The sequence below is a fragment of the Meleagris gallopavo genome, chromosome 1 (assembly GCF_905368555.1).
Source record: "Meleagris gallopavo chromosome 1, MGAL_WU_HG_1.1, whole genome shotgun sequence".
In the NCBI taxonomy this organism is placed as follows: Eukaryota; Metazoa; Chordata; class Aves; order Galliformes; family Phasianidae; genus Meleagris; species Meleagris gallopavo.
The window spans coordinates 85,035,602-85,058,474 of record NC_139404.1 but is presented as its reverse complement, the minus strand read 5'-3'; the positions used below and the strand labels follow the sequence as shown (position 1 = coordinate 85,058,474).

Sequence of the window (22,873 nt, the reverse complement as noted above, 5' to 3'; positions counted from 1 at the left end):
CCTTTTGTGTCTCATGAAACCAGATTGAGCTTTGGCTTATCACCCTCCAAATAACAGTTGAATACACTGTCCTTTTAAGATTCAGTGCAAGAAAACCAAGAATAAAATATGTATGCCAAATGCATTGTTTGTTCAAGGATGGAAAATTTTAGTTTGCTGATGCTATTAAAAAAATTGTGCCATATTTAGACGTAAAATACCTCTTGATGCTTTTTGCCCCAGGGAAAGTTCTACAAAATAGAATTACTAATCCAAATGTGAATATAGTGAGAAAAGGCAGTGCGGTTAGCCAAAGATAGTATATTCTGGCATAGCAGGGGGTAAAATATCCCCTATTGGTTCCTAACCTCCTCCACAATGTGCTTGCCTTTTGGTCCTATGGCAAATAAGTGGATGGGCTACTGCCTGGCTGCTCTGTACCTCTCATTCTATGCCTTTTGTTGTGTTGTGTGGAACAGAGGAAGGGTTGCTTTAACTTGTATCTCTGCTCTGCAGCTGTGCTACTGGTGCTTCCCCTGCTCTTTCTTACCTTGGTTGCTGGGGTTGTAGTAGGGTTCAGTGAACTAGCATTTTTTGCACAGCAATCATTGTTGAGGACAAGTGGTATCTGTCCTTGATTTCTCTATTTCATGCAGCAGTGCTTGAGGACACAAATATCTGCACGAAGTGTTTATGGGCTGCATAAAAAAACTGTCCCCGACTTTCATGCTCACTCATCCTTAACCCTGTAGATTTAAGAGATATACATAATAAATGATTCATTATGAGAAATTATCTCTGGAGATTTTTTTAATCTTATCAAAGCCTAGACTATGTCAATCATATGCAAAGTCTCAAATTGAATTACTTCTCATAATCAACCACTCTTAAGTTTGCATCTCATTTTCACCTTTTTTTTTTTTTTTTTTTTTTTTAAGGGGATCTGATTCTTAGTTCCTCTTTTGCAAATTGAAGGAAAGAAATAATATAATTTTAAACTCATCTTCAGGACTCAGAGCCATCAGCTGAACAGCCTCTGAAGTCTTAGGATTTCCAATAAACTTTCATAAAAAAAATAATCAATCACTTCAGGGAAATATATTTGTATCCTACTGGTTGCATACAAACAGAATAGACATAACACACATTTAATTAGATGTTTTATCATGTAGCACAATATGAATGGTGCTAAACTACATATCTCATTGCGACAATGGCTTGTGACATAGCAAAGTGAGCTGTTAATGTTACTAATGACATTTCTGAATGTACAGCCAATAACTGGATAGACTTTGAGAAAAAGTAGGTTAAAAAAAAGTCAACTTTTCAAAGGTAGAACTGGAAAAAGCATCCAACAATTATCCAGATTCATGGAAATTGACTTGAGAGTCTTTATCATGAGTTTCTAATATGCATGTAGGGATCTTACCATTAAAAACTAGATAAAAAGTGGAGAAAAATAATTTTTAAACAACTTTAGGGAGGAAGTATACAGCCTGAATTGTGCAGCTTCCATTAAAGGTAATGAGTCTGTCAGTGTGCATTTCTTGCATTGAAAATGTGCCCTTGATAGTCTCATTTACTCTCACCTAGAGACATTTCAAACTTCAGCCAGGAATGTGCTGCATATGACCAATCAGGAGCAGCTATAATTTTTTTAATCTGCTTAGTGCATAAAACTAATGCAGGACTCACCCATCTCCTGTTATTGTCCACACTGACAAACCACCACCTTGCTGAGCCACAGGCACATTTTCTTACCAGAAAGAAACCAGCCACTTCAAGCCAGCAATTATCCAAGTCTTGTTTTTAATTTAAGCTAGGATAGTAGAAGGCAGGTAATTGAGAAGGTAGAGCAAAGATTCCCATTCTCCTCTGGTGATCCAGCTGGAATTTCTTTTCTGTGGGGTGTGTATTGGTGCAATGGATTAATTTAAGACTGTTGCTAAATTTCCACAGGCTAGGAGCAGACGCAGGGATGGAGTGTGCTGAGGGGCCAAGTGTTTTGATGGGCACCTCCCTTGAGTTCCTGTAGAAAAAAGAACATGTCTTTTCCTACAAAATTTGAATATCATTTGTAGATTTATATGTATTTCTGTTGAACCTATATTCACCCATAATGATTGAAAAGGCACCCACTTGTTTGGCAGGAATTTGAATGAGTTAAAGACTTAATTTCTCTGTAAAACTGTATGTATCCCCTGTATGTACTAACAGCACTCTTTATAGCCACGTTCTACCTACATCAAGACACTCATCTATGAGATCATGCAATGTAAATTCTTCTCAGTTTTTTAGCCAGAACATGTAAGAAACTGTGCAATTTCTGTTTCTCTAAGCAAAAATGTTCATCTGTATTTTTGTTTCCCCTCTCTTGACTGTAATGCTTGAAAGAATCCTATTCATATGTTTAAAAATAAAAAATAAAAAACCAAAATGGATATGTGAAAGGTCATCAAATATGGAAAACTTTATTTTACGTTATGTTTCCTTGGAAAATTTTGAGTGGATGAAAAAGACTTCAGAATGACAATACATGTGGGACATAAACTCTCAGTAGTTCCAGGTAGAGCAATATCTCGTTTTTCAGAAATTCATTTAAGCCTTGGCACTTTAAATAATTAAACCACAAAAATGTAGAAACTAAAGTGGATGTGATTTTGACGTATGTTAAAAAAATCCCACTTCTTCTTTACTGCACGATTTGGTTAGCAACCAATCAGATGAGGAAAGTGCAGTCCATTCCCAATATGCACAGTGCACACAAAGCCCTGTATCTTATTAAAAGATATGGTGTGGAGCCAAGATCCTAAGTAATGCAGGTGCAACTGAAATATCCAGTGATGATTTGGCCACATATATATGGATTACCAGCACCTAATATTGGCGAGAGGAGAGGAAAGGAAAGGTCCCACCTGCATTCTACATATGTGGCAGGTGCAGTTTAGTCTGTCGACTCACAGTTGCAAATGTAACATCATTATTAACTCTACCCTGTTCTTTGTTAAGAGTCTTCATGCTGGGTAGGGTGCAGTGCACAGGCTTTTGTCGTTTTCCTCTTTACTAAATACCTTCATTTCTATTCCAGCAAAGGCAGAATGCAAGAGAATAGGAGGCAAAAGATTACGGCAAGGCTTTTTCATAATCATAGAATTAATCATAGAATGGCCTAGGTTGAAAAGGACCTCAAAGGTCATATATTTTCAACTCCCCTGCTGTGGGCAGGGTTGCCAACCACTAGACCAGGCTGCCAGGTTTTAGATGTGTTGTGTGTGGGAATGCATGTTCTTAAATCCTAGAATAACCACTTGCATTTCTATACACGTAGAACCATTTTGAAAGATGACAGGCTGGCCCGGAAATGTTACCAATCAGTGTTTGAATGGGGCTTTTTAGGATTCCTTTGTAAGAACAATGCATAAAAAACTGCATTTGGTGGTCAGATGAGTGAAGCACAAAGCATTAGTGAAATCAGTGATATTAAAAACCCCAGTTTTTATAACTCTTGTTCAGTAAAGGGCAGACTGTAGAGGAAGCTTCTGACTTACCTACCATATAGAACTGTCTCTGCCTGCCATCACAAGAAACAAGCGATACAGGTCCTACAATCTTCTTGTTCTTTTACACTGCAGAGAAGAGGCAGCCCATGTACATGCTACCTTTCCTCTTCTCCAGTAGTACAGACAGAGTACAGAGAAAGAAAAAGACCCATTTCAAAGAAAGTAATGTGCTTCCCAGAGCCTGTGTACCTTCACATCATTCTCATGCAGATGATTTCCTCAGACATGTATGTTACCTTGCTGTGCTCTGGTTTTGCTTTTATTATTAATCTTGCAATTCTGATCTCATCTCTGGGTTGGTGGGCACATTTCAACCTGTAGATTACCCATTCAGTTCTAGTTTCCTGTGTGATAAATGTGTTGAACAGTGGCCAAATTTCATGCCAGATGTATCTGAACTGTAGTGGTAGATTAAATAATTCTTGCAAACCACAGTTCTACAAACATTTCTAAAGTACATTAGGACATTTTAGGGATTAAAAGCAATTATAAGCTTGCCTTGCCATTCTCTAGATATACTGGCTTGCTTTTCTTATTTACAGGTAATATTAATAAGGATCAAGAAGCAGAACAAGTCAGAAAGTACTATCCCACAAGATATTCTGGAGTTCCAAATTATGCTTTACTTTCAATTCAGTGAAAATCTCAGTTACACTAGCAATTCCAATCCCTTTTATTTCAGTAATGCTGAAACAGAATATTATGTTAAACTTAAAGAATTAATAATACATAAAGAATATGAAAGGTTATAAATTAAAGTTAATAACAAAGTTGAATTAAATGCTTTCAGCTTAACAAAACATGAGATCTCAATGTGATTGAATCAAAGCAAAAGGTGAAGCATTATTCAGTCTGATACTTTTCTCTCAATTCTGGGATGGAAATTGGCATGTATGTATTACAATTCAGTGTTTCTCAGTGTGAAACAGTTCTCTTGAAAATACTTTGACCATATATTGTTTGTTAAGTAAACACACATAATAGAATGAGTCTTGGCTCCTTCAGTTTAGTAGCAGTGCATGTTTGACTCTGCCTGGCAGCGCCTGCAAAGCATTACTTTTGTTAAGTCTTCCTTATAGTAGAATAGCTGTGTCTCCATCATACTCTGAGGGCCTTGTGACAGAATCAGAAACAAAGCTTGGCTTAGATACAGGGCTAAATAACTAAGCAGTTATTTGAGTGTTGTAATAACCATCATCCTTGAGACTTTCGTTCATAGAAAAGTTAGTACTGTGCAAAAAATAAGAGTGTGAGATTACAGTCCAGGAATGTCTACAAGTCCATCTGTAGTAGACAAGAGGAAAGAAATGGCTGTTTGACCTTGTCTGGACATGTTTTGGAAACCCAAGAACCACACTAAGTTATATTAGTAAAATGGGAGTACAGAATAAAGAGTAAGAGTAGAGTAAGAGTGCAAGTGTATATTCTTACCTTAAATGCAAGCTCAAACTTTCTAGTACCACCCTTTGTAGACATCTTTATGGGCAATAAGAGAGGTTGCTTACTCAGAAATGTGTTTTCTAAGCTATTTAGCTCTCCAAGCCATTTTGAAAGCTTAATGTCTTTGAAGATGGGTTGAGGCACTTCTTTAATGCTTGTGGCATTAATAAAGAGAGAGCTGTTGTGGAATGGCTTGTGTTCAAACCTGTGCTGTCTTATAACTTGTGCAGTCTACTCTTCAGATCCAATTCCCTCTGCTCAAGATCAACAAAAGGCCATTGGCGATATTATTTTGTGACTACATGTACTCTAGTGCTTATCATGCCATCTCTCTGCCAATCTCGAGACAGTCTAGCATCCAGCAGCTGCCACCAGCAGCTGTAGGCATTCAGCACCTTTGAAAATTAGCTGCAGGATATCTTAAGCCTGATATTCCAAAAGTGATGAATCATAAATTAGAAGCTGCAGTTGAAAACATAGCTGCAGTTCTTGAATTTTTCATGAGAACTACTACAATTAAAGCCTTAGAGTAGATAAAAATAAGTGGGAAAAATCAAAAGACTTGCTGTACCCACTTGAAAGGAAGAATTCATGTGAATGATACTCACTCTAATTGTTTCAAGTAACATCTTAAAATAATGTTGATAATTTTGAAATGGTAAATAAGATTAGTAAATTATCAGTTAAGTTGCAGCAGAGTGAAAGGTCAACAGCTGGTGTGGCATCACACTAAACAGTAAAACGAGCAAACCTGTTGGTTGAAAGTTTGATAGATCCACTTGGCGTTCAGTGAGGAAAGCTGAACATCAGTAGTCATTTAATTGGGATGGAAATATCTGGAAAAAAAATGAACACAGAAAAACTAAGAGCTGAAATGCCTCATTTACCCAATTTCACATTACAGTTTCGTACCCAATATCCCATGTGTTTATCACATATTTCACAGCCAAGATATCAGATTATACTCAATAGCACAGTTTAAACAGTGTTAAACAGTGCATCACAGCACCCGGTTCTAAATTGATATTGATACCTATCTCGATGTCACATATCACCAAGAATGCTGCTAGAATAATACTGTGTATCAGAAACTCTTCTATGCATTTTGTATAACAACAGCCCCAGTTCCACGAAAAGCCCTTTTCCTCAATGAAACTTTGTAAATGGGATGTACTTAAGCCACCAAAGTTAGTGGGATAACATGCAGACCATCTCAGGTCAATGAGCTGGCTGAAAGCTCCTTGACTTTTCTTCTAAAAAAAAAAAAAGAATGTGTTTACCTTTGTGGTTTACTCTTGTCTGGCTTTGGAGTTAATCTCCTCATTGTCCACACTTAGCAAGTTTTCGGATCATGGACTAATCTCCAGTTGTTGAAAGTGGATTCCTTTCAAAAGATCATAAACAAGGAGACTTACTACAGTTATGCTTCAAAGGCAGTGGAGTCCAGGCTAGAACTAGTTTGAAGTATAAGCTCTCTGTAGCGCAGCTAGTGCAGATATCAGTTCCTAAGTATCAGCTTTTGCCATCTACAGAGTTTCTCCTGTTGATCTGTATTATTTGAGAATGTTGGCATGGCTTGTCCATCCATCTGCATTACTGTCTGGAGACTGCCTGCAACAGCAAGACAGAAAGACGAGTCTGCTTCCAGGGAGGTTGCAGAGAATAAAAAAAGCTTTGCAAGAGCCTTCCCTTGAGCATACTTTGGATAGAAATCAAGCGGGGGTTTGAAAGACAGTATACTTAGATATTTGTTCTTTTTGTTCTGACTCCACATGGACTCACACCAAGCTTTTAGGACCTATGTGTTCCCTCTGTTGTCCACTGGGGCTGAAGCGAAGGACTGAGAGTGATTTCTGCTCGACTGGTGCATATCCCCAAAGAAGTGTAAAATGTAATGCAGATGTTCCGTATTTGTGTCCACAGGATGCACAAAACAGACTTCAAGGTGGAAGGACTTTATAGGAATGAATCCTAGAGTTATTCTTCCTGTTCTTTCCATTCCCAACACAGTTTCTCTCTTTTCCATCTTTTTCTGTTTTGCATTGATTCATAGTTTTATGTTGCCCCGGAAATAGAGGGAGCATTGCTTGGTAACGTTTTGTTGTTTCGGTTGGTTGTTTTTTTTTTCTTTTAATAAAATTTGAAGCAAACCTCATTAGTTCTAAAAATCAGTATGGTGTTTCTTTATCAGTACTAGTATGTGGCCCACACAAAAAGCATCCATCCAGTGTATTAGAAATGCAGAAACTCTTTAGTAAATAAACAAATAATACAATTTGCCCTATAATCTCACAGAGGGAAGTGCTGGTGTTTTCTCCTCACTGGGCTTTCTCCACAGTACTTAAGCTTGTTACCAGAAAGAAGGATCTTCATTTTTCTTATTTAAATTTTAAGAATGCTAAGTCTTATTGGTTTATTGAATTTTTCTTCTGTAAGATTGTTGTATGTAGAGACTGCACAACTTCTTAGCAGCCCACAAATGTTAATATTTTAATGTTTATTTCCATATCTCATTTGGCTGTCAAAGAAGTAGCATTTAGTAGCACACTTCAGTTACTGCAATGTATTAAAGTAGTGCTATCTCTGAATAAATACATTATGATTCTCATGCATGATAAGAAATTTAGAATGGAGCCAGATGCTAAAAGGAAGAAAGAAAAAAAAAAAAGAATAAGAAAGAAAGAAATAGCTATGGACACCCAGAAAACAGATTGATACAAATTGGTGTATGCTTCATTGGAACAAAATGAAAAGAAAATCAATTTACATAAATAATATTCCTTCTCCTTGCACACTGATGTTGTTTAGATGAGAGTTTATAGGACTCAGTGGTGATGTCTTTCATTCTATTGGAGAGAGAAGGTTATGCAGACACTGAAGAAGAATGGGGGATAAAAAACATCCATTCTTAATGGAATATCATGACCTCTGCTAGTACTACCAAGCAGAATGTAAGTAAATGTTTTAGAACAAATGCACAGTGTTTGCAAGCTTTCTCTTTCTGTTTCTCACTGAGTTAAAGAACAGAGGGTTGTGAAGGACTGCAAAAGGTCAGACCGAGAAGTTTAGAGCTAAGAACGTTTGTGGTTTGTTCAACAGAGAATTAGAAATGAGGAAATACGTGAAAAACAAAATGGCTCATGAATGAATTGCTCAGAATTACACATTTCTCACATTTGTGTTCCACGTGCTCTGCACTGATGCCCCAGGACTGGATGTGCTGGAGCTCTAACTGCTGCAAATCAGTTTTACACCAGTTCTTGTCCCTTTTTTTCTGGCAAAGGATGGTAGTCCAGTGAATAAATGGGTGCCAGTTGTTTGCAATATGGACACATAGAGTTGATCATGTTTAACCAAATTATTTATTTTCAGAGTGTGACATTCACTACTATATCACATAGTATATGTCATAGTGTATGACAATAAACAAATTTCTTTCAATTTCTGCCATCATAAACATATTTATATATATATATATTTACCTTCTAATTTTGCAGAACAAAATGACACAGTATTAATGCCATCCTTCCTCAATTAGCAGTGAACAGACAAGGCAAGGTATCAATCTTTTTCAAGCTAACAAAAAGTTTTGCATTTATCCATAACATTTTTCCTCAGAAGAACAGTGATGACGAAATTATCACATTATATCTATACATTGGCTACGATTGTATTTTGGAATTCACAATGAGTGGGATTCTCAAAAGCACTCTGTATTGGTCCCATTAAAATCCTGCTGGCTCTAAATGGCTGTGAGAACACGCTGTTTTGGAAAAAATCCACCTCAGTATCACAAGCTGTATTTCCACGTGACAGTACATCTAATTTTAAGGTGCATTGTAGAGAATCAAAATGCCATGGCCACATGATATAGAGTGCTGGAGCAAGTTGTTCAAAATTATTAAAGGGGAAACTTGTTTGCAGTTTGCAGGTCTTATAACAGAAGCCACTGTTGCATCACAGAAGTAAGGCTTAAATGCAGCTCAAGGCACAAGCCCCGTGTTGGATGTTCTGGGTAACTATTAGAAATATGGTTGCATAACTGCATTTAGTCCTATGAGAATACATAGGGATGGGTGAGCATGTCCTGTAGCAATCAGGAAGAGAGACTGTGCAGCCACACCTGTTTGCAACTGGTTCAAATACGCTATTCTCAACACAGCTTATCAAATTCACTTACTACCTTAACTATCAAAATAAGCAAGATTTCATTTGTTTATGGAAGTGACATATGACTGAAAGAGTGTCCTGTTGTGATTTCTTTTGAGGAAAAAACAGAGCAGAATCACAATGTTACTCCAGCATCGTATAGCTGTAGATACTAAATGTATCTTTGGAATTTAATCTAATTTGCTGAGTGGAAAAGGATCATCCAATCCAGTTGACCCATGCCAGCTGTCAAAAAATAATCTGAGTAGTCAGCAAGATACAGTGTGATCTGCTCCATTTGTCAAACTTGTGAAGTTAGGGCACTTTCTTAAGTTCCCACTGCCTGAATCTATTGTAATAAATTTGGATTGCACGTCAATTACTGCAATTTATGACTACCTATCTCTCCATTCTGAATATGTATGTGATTTTAATTTAAGGCTTCCTTACTGTACAATATTTATTATCAGTTCTCTATTTTAACCAGCACTGTGATAACTGCTATTTTACACTCCTCCAATGTCTTCTCTTTTCAAGGTCATCAGTTTTGCGACATCACTGAGAATGAAGTAGGACGTATGGTTCTGTTTAATCAAATTTCATGCTCTGCTGCCTCCTTCTTATGGCCTCTGTGCTAATTGATCAAGTTTTCAATTAAAGTCCTCCATCTTTGTTTTAATTCTTTGTTAAGGTTTTTATTCCATTACATGGTTTCATGAGATCTAAGTTGGTACAAAATGCAAACTGTCTCTGCCTTTCCAACTGTCTAGTTACCATGATTTAGCTGTATTGCTCTTCTCATTCCCCCTTTCTTATTATTAAAACCCTCAGTGGACTAACATCATCTGTTGGATTTAGACTTGAATTCCAAAAATCTGATTCATCCATCAAGGAGAGATTAGCTTACCTCTTGTGATGAGTTGTGATGGAGAAAATTTTCTCTGTGTCTCAGCCCTGTCTAGCCATCTTGCTCAACAACAATTGAGCAAATTGCTATTCTTAAAGATATCCTAAAATGACTCTTGTAACTATATGGGCCAATGTCAGGCATGTGCAGAAAACTTGCTTTATGAGAGATTTTCCTAGCAAGCAGTGATTCTATTTTCATTTTCACATTGTTTTTCTGTGGATTGAGTAAATGTTAATGTGGCAAATACGTGTTAATGCACAGGGTTGATTACTCATTCTGTATTTTATAACTCAATGTTTCAGCCCCTAAGTAGTACTATATCAAATGTGTTTTGAAATTAAAAAAAAAAAATCAAATAATCTTTTGAATCAAATGTTTTTTAAAAGGGCAAAGAAAATGCTCTGACAGAATCCATATAAATATATTTTTTTCAGTGAGGCTTTGTTTGAGTAGGGGTAGTTCTTCATTTTAAAAGATGGGCTTTTCACTTAAGTTCTGATACTTTCAACTATGAAGAAAATAGAAACCAGATAATTCTCTGAAAAATCTGCAACAACTGTCAGAAATCTTTAAGGTTTACAGTTAGGAGTCTGCTTTATGATAATCTTCAAATAAAGCATGAAAGCTTATAAAATATTCTCCATTTCCCTCTTTAAGAGAAGTAAAACGGAATTTGCTCTCCAATTTCAGCTATTGGAATGTTAAAACAGAATCAAAGCATTGACAAGCATGACTGTAGCAGAGCAATTGCATAGTTGCTGGGCTTGTGCACTTTTGAATGCTGTTTTAAAGTTCTTGTAGCAGTTAAACTCCTCCCCTCACTTTATGTTGAAGAGCATGCTACAAATATCTGTGCTTTGAAAATCTCTTTTTCTGTTCCTAATGAATATTTAGACAGTCACCAGGGAGAACCTTGAGGTGGTTGGGAGTACTTGAGCCTTGGAATTCAGGGAGCATGAGGTGAGATCCTGCTTCCATTGCAGGCATTGCCAAAATTCCTGCTTATTTCAGTATGGGCAAAATTTTAGCCTTACATCCAAGATGATATCATAGAATCATAGAATCATTGAATGGCCTGGGTTGAAAAGGATCATAATGATCACTTAGTTTCAACCCCCTGCTATGTGCAGGGTTGCCAACCAGCAGATCAGTCTGCCCAGAGCCACATCCAGCCTGGCCTTGAATGCATCCAAGGATGGGGCATCCACAACCTCCTTGGGCAACCTGTTCCAGTTGATGGCGTTGTCTGTGGATCAAACTCCATCAGGGATCCTTGGGCTTCCAGCACAAGTACCTACAGTAGCATAAATTGATTTAGTTGCAGAGTTTTCTCCTCAAATCTTGCAGACATTTTTTGGGAGAGATAGCAAAATCCATCCAGCTTGCATATTGTTCAGCAATCCAGTATAGCATTATCCTAGGATATTAATGTCCTTTCAGGGTTTAGCAACCTCAGTAGACTCGCCTTCATCAATTGATCTTGTTGATTTTTTGAACCAGTATTTGCAGTATTTAGGATATTCTTCAGCAAGGAATTTCCCAGTTTAACTGTGCTGCCTGACGAAGTACCTTTGAGATTTTTTTATTTGCATTCCGCCTGCAGCCTGATAATTATTCACACAAAAAATTGTTCCTACTTCTTGCATTATAAAAAATCGAAGTAATCATTTCTTAATAATCTTCTCCATATTATTGTCATTTCTGTTCATTTGTGGATATCTACTCTCAGTTGTCTCTTTCTTATACACAAAATCTCAATTTACTTATTCCTTGTTTAGAGAATATTGTTTACTAAGTAATATCACTATCTGCATTTTTTCTCATCCTTTTACAGCCCTTCTGATCAGAGAGCTAGGATTGCAAGTAGTGTTCAGCTGTCGACACACTATGGGTTTATACAAAGGCATAATTATGTTTTTAGATTGGTTCTGTTTCCATCCTAGTAATTACTAGCATCCCACTTGTTTTTTCTCCAGCCAATTGGTTTCACAGAGCAGCTACTCTAACGGGGAGTTCCTGTTCCAAAGGCGCAGCAGTTAGTTCAGAGCTCATGCTTGCACATATCATGTTGAGGTATCTCCTCTGTGGACCACTGCACATTTAGCAACTCTGCTTTTTAGCTTTCATGTTGTTCTCCACTGTTGTGCCATCTTTCAATATATCTTTGCAACCTCTTTTAATTTCCACTGCCTGAATAATTTAGCACTGTTAACAAATTGGTCTTCTCACTATTCCCTCCTCTTACTGGGACATTTTTCGATATGTTTATTAAATGCATTTTGAGAGGGAGCTTGTTGAAAGTTTTTAGAAAGTCCTTTGACTGTGCTGTGAAAAGCCTTTGGAAAGGCTTGTACTCTCCGTGTCCATCACCTAGAAGTGAAACCACTTCAAATGAACAAATGCTTTTGCTTCAATCTCTATTTTTCCCTTCTCCTCACACCAATATAGGTCAATAATGTCCCTTTTTTGCAAACTATTTTTGGATACTGGGGAGTAAAGATCATTTAACTTCTACCTTACAGTATTTATTAATTTAGCCATTTCAGTAACGGCTTATGTGGTGAATGTTTGAAGTAAGCCATAGGAAGAATACAAACTGTTCTTTAATTGTGTCTGGCAGCCATAATAATTAATAATTGTAGAGCAAATGTTGCCTGCATTTGAAGTGTGCAACTATTACAGTGAAATAAATTTATAATGTGCTCTTGCTTTAAAAAACCCTCAAAGCCTTTATGTGCTTTCATAGGCATATTCTAGAGTGTATTTTCTCATGCAAGTTGGCAATTCCAGGAGTGCAGAGACAAATTCATATTTAAATCAAGTTTGAAACAAATTCGAAGACAATTCAAATTTTTACTGAAGTTAGTGAATCAAATTTCCTTATCCTTCTCATAGTTATTCAATACTGCTAAGCTTACAAGACAATAATTAAAAAAAAAATCCACTTTCCCAACCCAGCAAATAAAGAGAGCAACAATAAACCTGTTTTATTGAATGTTTAATTATTTTAAGAAAACCTGCCTGATTTTTTTTTTTTTTTTAAATATATGATGTGTTCTTTCTTAACACAATGGGGCACAACACATAATAAATTTTAAAACAATTTTATCTGTGAATGCCTTTAAATAGCACTTATCTTCACTGGATGCTTTGTAGGGGACAGTAGCTCACTAAGTAGGAAAATCTGTCAAACTTCATTTGCTATCTGGGGGATGTCAGATTGTGCAAGGAATGGACTTGCTCTTCTCATTCCATCCTGAATAAAAGCAAGTGTTCAGCTGTTTCAAAAGCAGATTTGGCACCAGCCAGATGTACTCCCCGGCACCCATTTTCCACCAAACACAGAAACGCCAATACAGTTTTCTCTCATTCCCAACGTATTTGTTTCCCCAGATTCACATGATACATGTACTCAGTTCTGCCACCGTTCTGAGCCTTCTGTCCTACAAATCATAAACAAAGCTCTCTCCTTTGTTCCTCTGTGCCAGCCATTAACATCAGTACAAGTTCCCCTGTAGGCAGAGCTTCACCAAAATGATTTCTTCTTGGATTCACTCTAAACTCTGCTATTATTCTGCATTCTGTATCATCTAGATTTTGTAGGCACTCTGACCATGTCAACCAAAGCCTTGAGATAAAACAAGGAATAAGAATGTTAATTGTACTATACCAGTAGTAATCCAACCAAACAGATGGGAAGTTCAGTTGGTAACGCGAGGAAGGAGACTAAAGTATGAAATCTCTGACTACACATCTCCTTTTCAGACATTGTAAATGATGCCCATAAATTTTGATCGAGCCAAGAAACACATTAATTCATCCCTTCTTCATATGATGGCTTCTCTTAGAGTGTTTTAACTAGTTTTTTCAGTCACTCCCCTCATTATAATATGCCAGCTAAAATTTTTCTGACCATGTCTGGCATGGAACTGCTGAATGGAGACTGGAAGGTGAAGGAAGTGCAGGAGTCTAAGCTGCTGCTTTCAGAATGGACATTCTACCAGCCTCTTCCTTGAGAGAGCACACCTGACTTTGGTCTGATATTGTGCACCAAGGACTTGTCCTCTGCTCCAATGATATTCAGTGGGCACAAATGTATTATTCTTTTGTTCCAGAAAAGCAGAATTTCTTTATTCCTTTCCTTATTTATTTATTATTACTTATCACCTGAGTTTCCTGTCTTTGCAAGATGAAAGATAGATAGTTAACCTTTCAGTCCTCTTATTGTCTCTAAGGATTTGGTTGACCATGGTAAGAGTGCCATGCCCATAAGTCTTGCATGCAGAGTTCTCTAAGGTCTAGCTGAATTATAACACTATGTGCTGCTCATGCCGGTGACTTTGTAATGTGTGCAAGAACTCATATTACTTTCAAGTTTAATGCTTTTGTATAATCTAAGAAAAGCATTTAGCACAGACTACTCCATATTGCATTTAAGCTGACACTTTAGCCAATTTATAACCAGTAAACTAGTGGAGAAATAATTATTCTTATTAACAGCTGAATAATACTTTTGCAATTTCTTATTTCAGAAGCTACTGTGAGAAATAGTCTCATAGCTTGCTGTTTCTTCTGCATTCCAGCTGGCTTGCTCTAAGCTGATGGTTGCTGTAAAAAGGCCTAAAACAGCTATTCTTAAATTTAGATTTTATTGAGTTTAATCATTCTATTTTTAAAACTGTACTGCATATAACGATCCAAACAGATCAATATTTATAACCTGAGTAGTACAAAGCAAATACATTAATAAGTAAAACAGATGTGATTGCACTTTCGTACAAAACTTAGTGAATCTGATGTGAATGGTACACATTTTAATTGGAATTATCATGTAAGGAAAAATGCTTCTGAAAAGAAAGGGAAAAAATCTGACTATTTCTACAGAATAGTTACCAGATTCTGATCTACTTCTGTTTTAACACAAGTGAATTAAAAACAATTTCACTGATGTTAGTGAAGGCATACCTTCACCTGAGAGAAGTGAAACTGCAAAACCATACTTGCAGAGCACATGTTCAGTGAAGGAAGTTGGGTCCTTCTGGTAATGGTTGGCAAAGTTACAGTAACTTTGCTCCCAAAGGTGAAATATCACACTGTGCATGAGAAAGCAAGCCTCCGGAATCACTCAGAAAGTCCAGTTATCTCTGGTAGTTGTGGGTATTTTGCTTCTGATGTTATCGTATCACATGGCTCTGCATAAGTTGTACTTTGTTCCCCTAAACTATGTAGAAACTGTTCCAGAGGAAAATTGCCCTTGATGTTTGTGCAATAACTCTCTCCATTAATGTATGTCACAGACAGGCCAAAATCTCAATTCACTCTGCAGTCTAAAATAAGAGGGTACGCCTCATGCGTTTCCCTCTTCATGTGTACGTAGAGAGAGCCTACTTCTTTGTAGGAGGACAAGAGTGAATTTCTGTTACCTTCTTTATTTTGGCTCCTGGAACAGATCTGCCAATCCTGGACAGTGATGTCCAGGTCCCAGGTAGGTTTCTGTTTCTCCTAGACTGTCTGAGCTCTCCCTGAACCATGAAAAGAGGGAAGAGAATTCAGGAGCTCACAGTATCAGGTCATCAATGTTGTTTTTATACAATCAGGAAGTGTCCTATTGAATACAAAATCTGCTAATGGAGAGAATCTGACCACAATAGAATTGGAGTAATACATCTCTATTCAATAAGACCAGAATTACGTAAAACCACAGTTCGTTCATTTTAGTACCGTGAACAAAAAGAAAAAGGTAATCTCTTTTTTTCTCTCTTTGATTTGTCAGATCAAGAACCTTAACCTAGCAGCTGCCATGTTGTACTTGTCCCTATATAAGTCAACAAAATTCAGGATTGACTTTCTTTTTTAAGTGGCTTATACAAATGACTGTATGAAGAGGTTTCGTTACTTCCTGACCACTTCAGATGTGCTTTGGTCCATGTCAAATTGATTCCATATCCCTCTGAAAAAAAGAAAAAGAAAAAAAAAAAAAAAAAAAAAAGGACTTCATTGTCAACAGTAATTGCCAGGAACAGATTCTCTCCCTCCTCATCTGTCCCACGAATTGATATTAAAAATGGTTGAAAAGCTAACAAAGATGAGACAACCTCCTGAGGATACTTCTGAGAACACATTTGTCAAGCAGAATTTGAGTCAAGCCCTTTCATGAAGGACCTAACTAGTATGCAGTTAGTATTCTTGTTGCTGTAACAGAAAAAAAGTATCAATTCCTATCTCTTGCCTGGAGATCTGTCAGTATATTTTTCTGTGCAAACGGGAGTATGGTCTACCACATCTTGTCTGCCTGTAACAAGAAAGGAATGGTAGATTCTTGTCTAATTATGTGTTAGATTTCCTAGGGAGGAAAAAGGTATGCTTTCTCAAATTCACCCTCATCCAACTTTGATTCACCTCTGAAAACGCCACATCTGATATGCTGATGATTAACTAGAAACTGTAAGTCTTTTTGCAGCTGTGTTGTCAATTCAAATGTGAAAATTTAAGACACCTGAGCATCCCCAGGGGAAGCTGTTTTGTGCTTTAGTAAGTTTGGCAGGGGTGGCAGTCCTGCACAGGGTGCCAAATTCCTTCCTTTTGCTTACTCATGGGGGAAGTAACTCCCATGTGTGAGGACTAGCACTTGATTTTCCCATTTACTGGATAGATAAACAGCATTCACACTCTTAGCTCCTGGAAATAACTCTTCCTCTCTCTTCTGAGTTCTGCTTATAAAAGCATCAGCCCAAAGTGTTCTAGTCTGTGAATTTTCTAAGTTTCCCAGTTTGAACACCATTACCAAAAAGTCTCTTCTTGACATTTTGCCATTTTTAAGGTTTCCTTTCCGGTTCTCACACTGAGCTTCCCTGGCTCAGCCTTTATTTATTTATTTATTTATTTATTTATTTATTTATTTATTTATTTATTATTCCCTTAGCATTTAAATCCAGAAGGAAACCAATGGATTTCAGTACAACTCTGAGATGACAAATGTGGCAAGGAGGGACATAGGCATCATCTCAGTGGTCGGTCCTTCATAACCATCACTGTTTCTTTCTCAAAATGAGGAACAGTTACAAGAAATGAAGAGATGTGCAATGGCCAAACTCTCTCTCTTTAGCGTGGGCTTCTTTGAGGAGTTCGCAAAGACCTGCAACATATTGCTGTATGCATGGCCATTTGTTTTCTGGAATTTTTCAGCTACCGACTGACATAGGAATCTAACCCTGCTGCAGAATTTAACTTTAGAATTTAAGCTTTTGTGGTTTTACTGAGATTTCTAGCTCTCCAAGTTGCATAGTACATGATCTTTGTGTAACCCAGTGCTGTATTATCCTCCCCAGCCTACACTCTGACAGCATTTAAAAGAAGTGTGATTTCTCTCTTTTCATCTAAGTGGGATGTGTAATGCCCCTCACTGAAGATTTGGTTCACTAAATAATTTGCTCTTTCTCATTTCATCTAATGGAGCCACTTAATAAGGTTATTTTATTGTATGTTCCCAACATACGTTGCATGATATGTGTTAGAGTCTGTGTATAAGTGTTTGATGCACAAATAAGTGCTGAAAAAGTGGGAGTAAAAGAATGAGTTAGGAATTTCATCTTATTTAGCAAAATGTTTTTGCCTTTGCCTGACAGAGAAAGTAGAAGGAGTGGAAATGTCATAACAGCTTCACAAGGATGAAGCAACCTACCTTGTTCTTGTTTGATCAGACTGATCCAACATTTCAGATTCTGGCTTCCAAAATTTATTTGCCTGTTTTTCCTATGTGCTTCTTCAGCACATTGGTGACAGAAAATAGATTGTGTTGAACTCTTAACGTTTATTCCATTTGTTAGTAAAATAAAGACAGAGCAAGCAGCTAATTAGTGACTCTTCCTAAAAGTATATCCAGATACTTTAAATGGTTCTGCTGCTTTTCACTGGGTCTTCTCCAAGAATTTAAGTCAAAATTCAGATATGCTCTGCATTTCTCACATAGTAAAAATCTGTAAGTTTGTATTGCCATTTTTGACATCAGCCTTGACTTTGATTCTTGCAGGTGTAGTTGTAAATAGTTCAGTGACACAATAAAACAATGATTAATGCTCTCCCATGGGTGTTGTATGGGTGTAGCCTTTTTTATTATAACCAAAAGAAATAAAAACAAACTCTATGAATATTTGACCTGGTTATGCTCACTATCAGTGCTAACAAAACAACAGGACCCCATATTCTTTTTACAAATAGAGGAAGGTGCAGTTTCCTGTTTCCACCTCTCTTTTTTTTTTTTTTTTTTCCTAGAGATATCCAACTGAGTAATCAATTGGGTTTTAAATGTGCTAGGTTCCAGCGTCACCAAATTAGTTACAGCCGTTTTCTGAGATGCGAAAATATGCACTATCTTTCTAAGTCAGTCTATGCACGTATGGAAGGAATTCTCAGATGCCTAATTCTGTGTAAGGAGTTAGGGTATACTGCCTACATCTACCAGGAATATGTCACTTTCAGACAGTCTACATAGCCAAAAAACGAAGTCTCCAGAGCTCATCTAATTCATCTCCAGTTGACTGGTACCTTAAGTAAATAAACTGATTTTACTCCAGGAGATTTTAGGAGATTAATTTGATTTTCATCACCATTGTAAGGATTTCTGAGGACATGCACAGTCCATATTCCTTCCACATCACCTCTGATCACTCTCCTTCCTGGAGAGTGAGAATTTGTGTTTTATTATGTTACTCGTATCATGGTTTGGGTGATTATGGATGCAGAGCATGCCTTTGCTTTTGTCTGTTCTTGGTAGGAAATTCTCTTTGTAATCAGACGCTTACTCTCATTGACAGTAATAGCAGGAAAACAGCCACTGAGATACAAGAAAGGACAAATGGGAAAGATCAGGTAGGTGAACAGCTCTTCACAGCAGAGCTGGATTTGAGCAAAGGGACAAAGCAAGCTGTAAAGTCAGGGCAAAGTGAGCATCCTGGATGGGATTTGGCACTTGGAGGTTGATGCTGCACTTTTTCACCCTTGCAGGCAATTCATGCATGATTGTGCAAAGGGAAAAAGTCAATCCAGATGATCCAACTCAGTATAGGAGCATTTTGAGTCAAAAGTTTGGCACAGCTTATTTCTTCTTAAAGGGAAGAACTCAAAGCCAGAACAATGTGGCTTCATCATCTGATTCTTATAGTTGTTTCCAGATCTTAAAAACTGATGAAATGTTTTCTACTCCAGACTGAGCATCCTCTGGGTAAGGAACTGACGGGCTCAGCCATGCATCAACTTGCAATGAGTATATCCCTGCGATACAAGTCAGCAGACATTTGTTTTTGTGCCATAAAAGGCCAAGCAAACATATCATTATTATTACTATTATTTTTATTTTATTGTATTTTAGGCTGGTATTTGGGGACTTTGAATATTTTTTCAAAGAAGGAACTGGCAAAGAAGATTAAGTGATCTAATAATTCGTAATAATGAGTGCTGCATTTGTGAGTACTACAGAAAGTTATATTCTGGCTTCTGGGACCATGCATGCATTTTTATAGGGGAATAAATAAATAATCATTTGTGACTTCAAAATGTAACAGTCTTCAGGAGGGAAGGGAAGAGAAATTAATGTTGATTCAGTAGGGAACTACTGTTCCAATTTGCTATTTTTTTAACAAGAAGGGATGTGTTGAATGTGTACAGAACAATGTGCAAAAAATTAATAATAATTAAATTGTTCATGTTTATTGTAAAATTAATACTTCAAGTACTAGCTTGATTTTCTTCTCTTTACTCTTGGACTGTGAGACATCTACATGTGAGACATAATGAGTAATTACTGAAAATTTTCCAAATTCAGACCTTTTTTAAAGGTAATGAGAAGGAGCTTTAGTGTCCTGATGCCCTAATATCTTGCTTCAGTTTTCAAAACTAGATGCAGTTCACTTCCAAACCATCACTGTAGCCTCTAAGCTATTTCTGTAATTTATGGTCAACTGAATATTGATTTACACTGGCCAAATGATAACATATGGTAAGAGCAGTCCCAAAGGATCTGTGGAAATACTTGGGCAGTAAAATGCAATTTAGATTTTCAAAGTCTGACCTTACAGCAATAAAATGGGTTAATGTGAAAAGCTTTCAAGAGTTTGCGAATCATTGATATTCCCCATTTTGAGGAAAACCAGGTAGAACTATTCATAATGAAAATATAGTTGGAACTGTTGTCAGATATGAGAGCTTGCTATTTTCTTAGGGTGTGAAAAGGTGTGTTTTACCTCCCACAGTGAGAAGCAGTAATTCTCATGAAGAGTCAGTGATATAGCTCACAAAGGGGAGTTGAATCCTCTTCTGGTGTTTAATAATTATAGGTCATATTGTGCCTCTGGCTGTAAAGTAGATCTCACATCAGGAGTATGCTGCTGACCACTGTTCAGCTTCCAGATGGTGTAATAAGCTTCATGAGGAGTGAATGCAATTATAATAATCTAAAGGATTCTTGTGGTCTTTTCTAGGCATGGGAAACCCAACCTGTCATGCAGGGAATTTCTGGACTGCCAGAATCAATCCAAGTCCAGATTCTTTGGCCTCAAATGTATTCCTAGGCCAGACAGAAAATTATTTCATAGTCTCAGAAGATTATATTGTCACCTTTCTAGCTTATACTGACAAGGCATGTCTTGTTTAGTGAAGTCAGTAACACAAGTTGAATACCAAATAACTGCAAAGCTGCAGTAAGTCTTCTCCACTGTGAAAGGATCAAATTATGCACAGATAATGTTAAAAAATAAATGAAAAAATGCCCGGGCCATGTACATTGATATGTGGAAGTCATTTATCACTGTTGCAACCATATGCTTTACTAGTGCTGTGGATGGAGGTGTTCTGGAGTGGTGCTCCCTGGCTGCACATGGAGCATGCCACAGGACAATGACTGGACATTGTCCCTCAATCATGCTCTGCTTTCCAGAGTAAAACCATCTGGATATCTGAGCTGGGGGATAAGGGATATGCCCTGCAAAAGATCCTCTGATGTGAAGAAAGGTGAGTACCTTCAGCAGCTGGATATAACCTAAGGCACTTTCACTGAATCTACATTGCGAGTATATGGAAAGTATGTTAGAAAAGTTTATTATTAGCACCATGGAAAACTATTCCAGTTTAGAAAAAAGAGTATTAACAAATTAATAGGTACAAACTGGTGGCTTTACATGGTTTATATTTAATTGTTTAGATACTGGCTTTATATATTTTATGTTTAGTTGTCTAGCTACTGCCTTGTTGTAATTTTTCTCTCTATTTTAAGAGAACATTGACAGTTTGTGGTTAAAGATTAGCTCACTGAATGGTTGCAGTTGCACATATTTTTCCCTCTTCATAATTTCTTGTGGATGTTTTTCCCACATCTGAAGTGTCATGTCACCTTTAAGAGCAAAGTGCTAGGCAGGAACTGGTAGATACAGCCTCAAGATTATGTATTCATCATTTTAGGATATGTAGAATAAGGGGTGGGAAAACTGAGTCAGAAGTGGCAACCTTCACACAGAACTGAGTGTCCCAGCTAATGCCAACGTCAATGATACTTTGCAATTGGCCGAAGTTGGTTATCACATAACAGGAGACAAAAGGTCAAATTCAGCACTTCTATATACCCCCTTTAACTCAGAGTAATTCCAGCCATGACAGGAGAAGTATTCTTGTCAGTATTATTAGTGGCAATATTTGACTCAAAATTTGGAAAGCAAGCTTAGTCTTTGACACAGTAAATATTCAGTTTTCTGTTTACCTTCTTCATGTTAATGTCCTAAAGTTTATGCTATACTAAATAATAAATAGTACAATTTTATTAGATCAAGTAGACACTTTTACACTCAGTTATTAGCTATTTAGACATTGGTAAATGGTCTGTTCTCAGGGATGCTGATGCTTGGATATCCTTTTTCTCTTCAAATGCACATTCCAAATCTCAAGCCATTTCCCTTTTTTTAAATCTTATTTTTTTTTTTCAGCAGGTTTTATTTGTGCCTGCAGTTTTTATAGTGCTTCTTTACCTTTTTTTTTTTTTTTTTTCCCTTGGGAAAGGTATGGATTGATATTTTATTAATGTCCAAAAGCAGAATTCTTTATGACTCCTTATCATTTTTTTTCTCCCAGCCCTCAGATCAAGATCTGTGAATTAGTACAAGATAATATATAAGGAACTTACTTTAGTGGTTTATGTGATCAGCAGAGAGCAAGCTCAGAGCCTTCCAGAAACTCTTGGCAGGACCCTGAAATGATTATCACAGATGAGTGGCTGATTGCAGAGCTGAATCAATCTGTGATTACATTACAATATAAGGGCCAGTTTCTGCAACCCCTTATTCATGCAAGCAGTCCTAATGGAGGCAAAGTTAAGAAGAAGAAAGCTGAAATCATCAAATTCCTTTCAAGCATAAAAACCATCCTCAGGAGTTAAGGGGTTAATGCTTTGACAACTACCTTCCCCTACATTTTCCATCAGCTGTATACAGTGTGGAATGAAGGGGATTAATTTAATAGTTACTAATGGCTTAAGTAAAAGCAGCCCCAGCTCCCCCCAGACTGTAGTTATTGCTAACTCAGTCTGCAATTGAGAGAAGCTATTTCTTCCAGAAATCTGTTTAACTTTGAAAGAATAGCGAAAACTTCCTCAGCCGGGAAAGGCTTTTACAGGAGAATAATTTGCAGCATGCCCATCTGAAGCTTTTTCTTGAAAGCACAGTGCATTCTACTATTATATTTTGAATTTAATTAGAACTGTAATGGGAATTAACCCTGCTTCCATAGCTATCCCAAACCCACTGTAACAACGTGGAAACAGGGCACAATGTATTCATAAGACTGAAGGATATTT

The 22,873-nt window shown here is 37.1% G+C and overlaps 1 long non-coding RNA gene across 1 annotated transcript; it reads right to left on the bottom strand.

Annotated features, from left to right (window-relative positions):
* Positions 1-1,034: 1,034 nt before the first annotated feature.
* LOC146545476 (uncharacterized) lies at positions 1,035-6,366 on the bottom strand. Its single transcript, XR_014881244.1, has 3 exons — positions 6,260-6,366; positions 5,731-5,815; positions 1,035-2,008 (listed from the first exon to the last, which is right to left on the bottom strand). It is a non-coding gene; the product is annotated as an uncharacterized LOC146545476 (long non-coding RNA).
* Between the last annotated feature and the right edge of the window lie 16,507 nt (positions 6,367-22,873).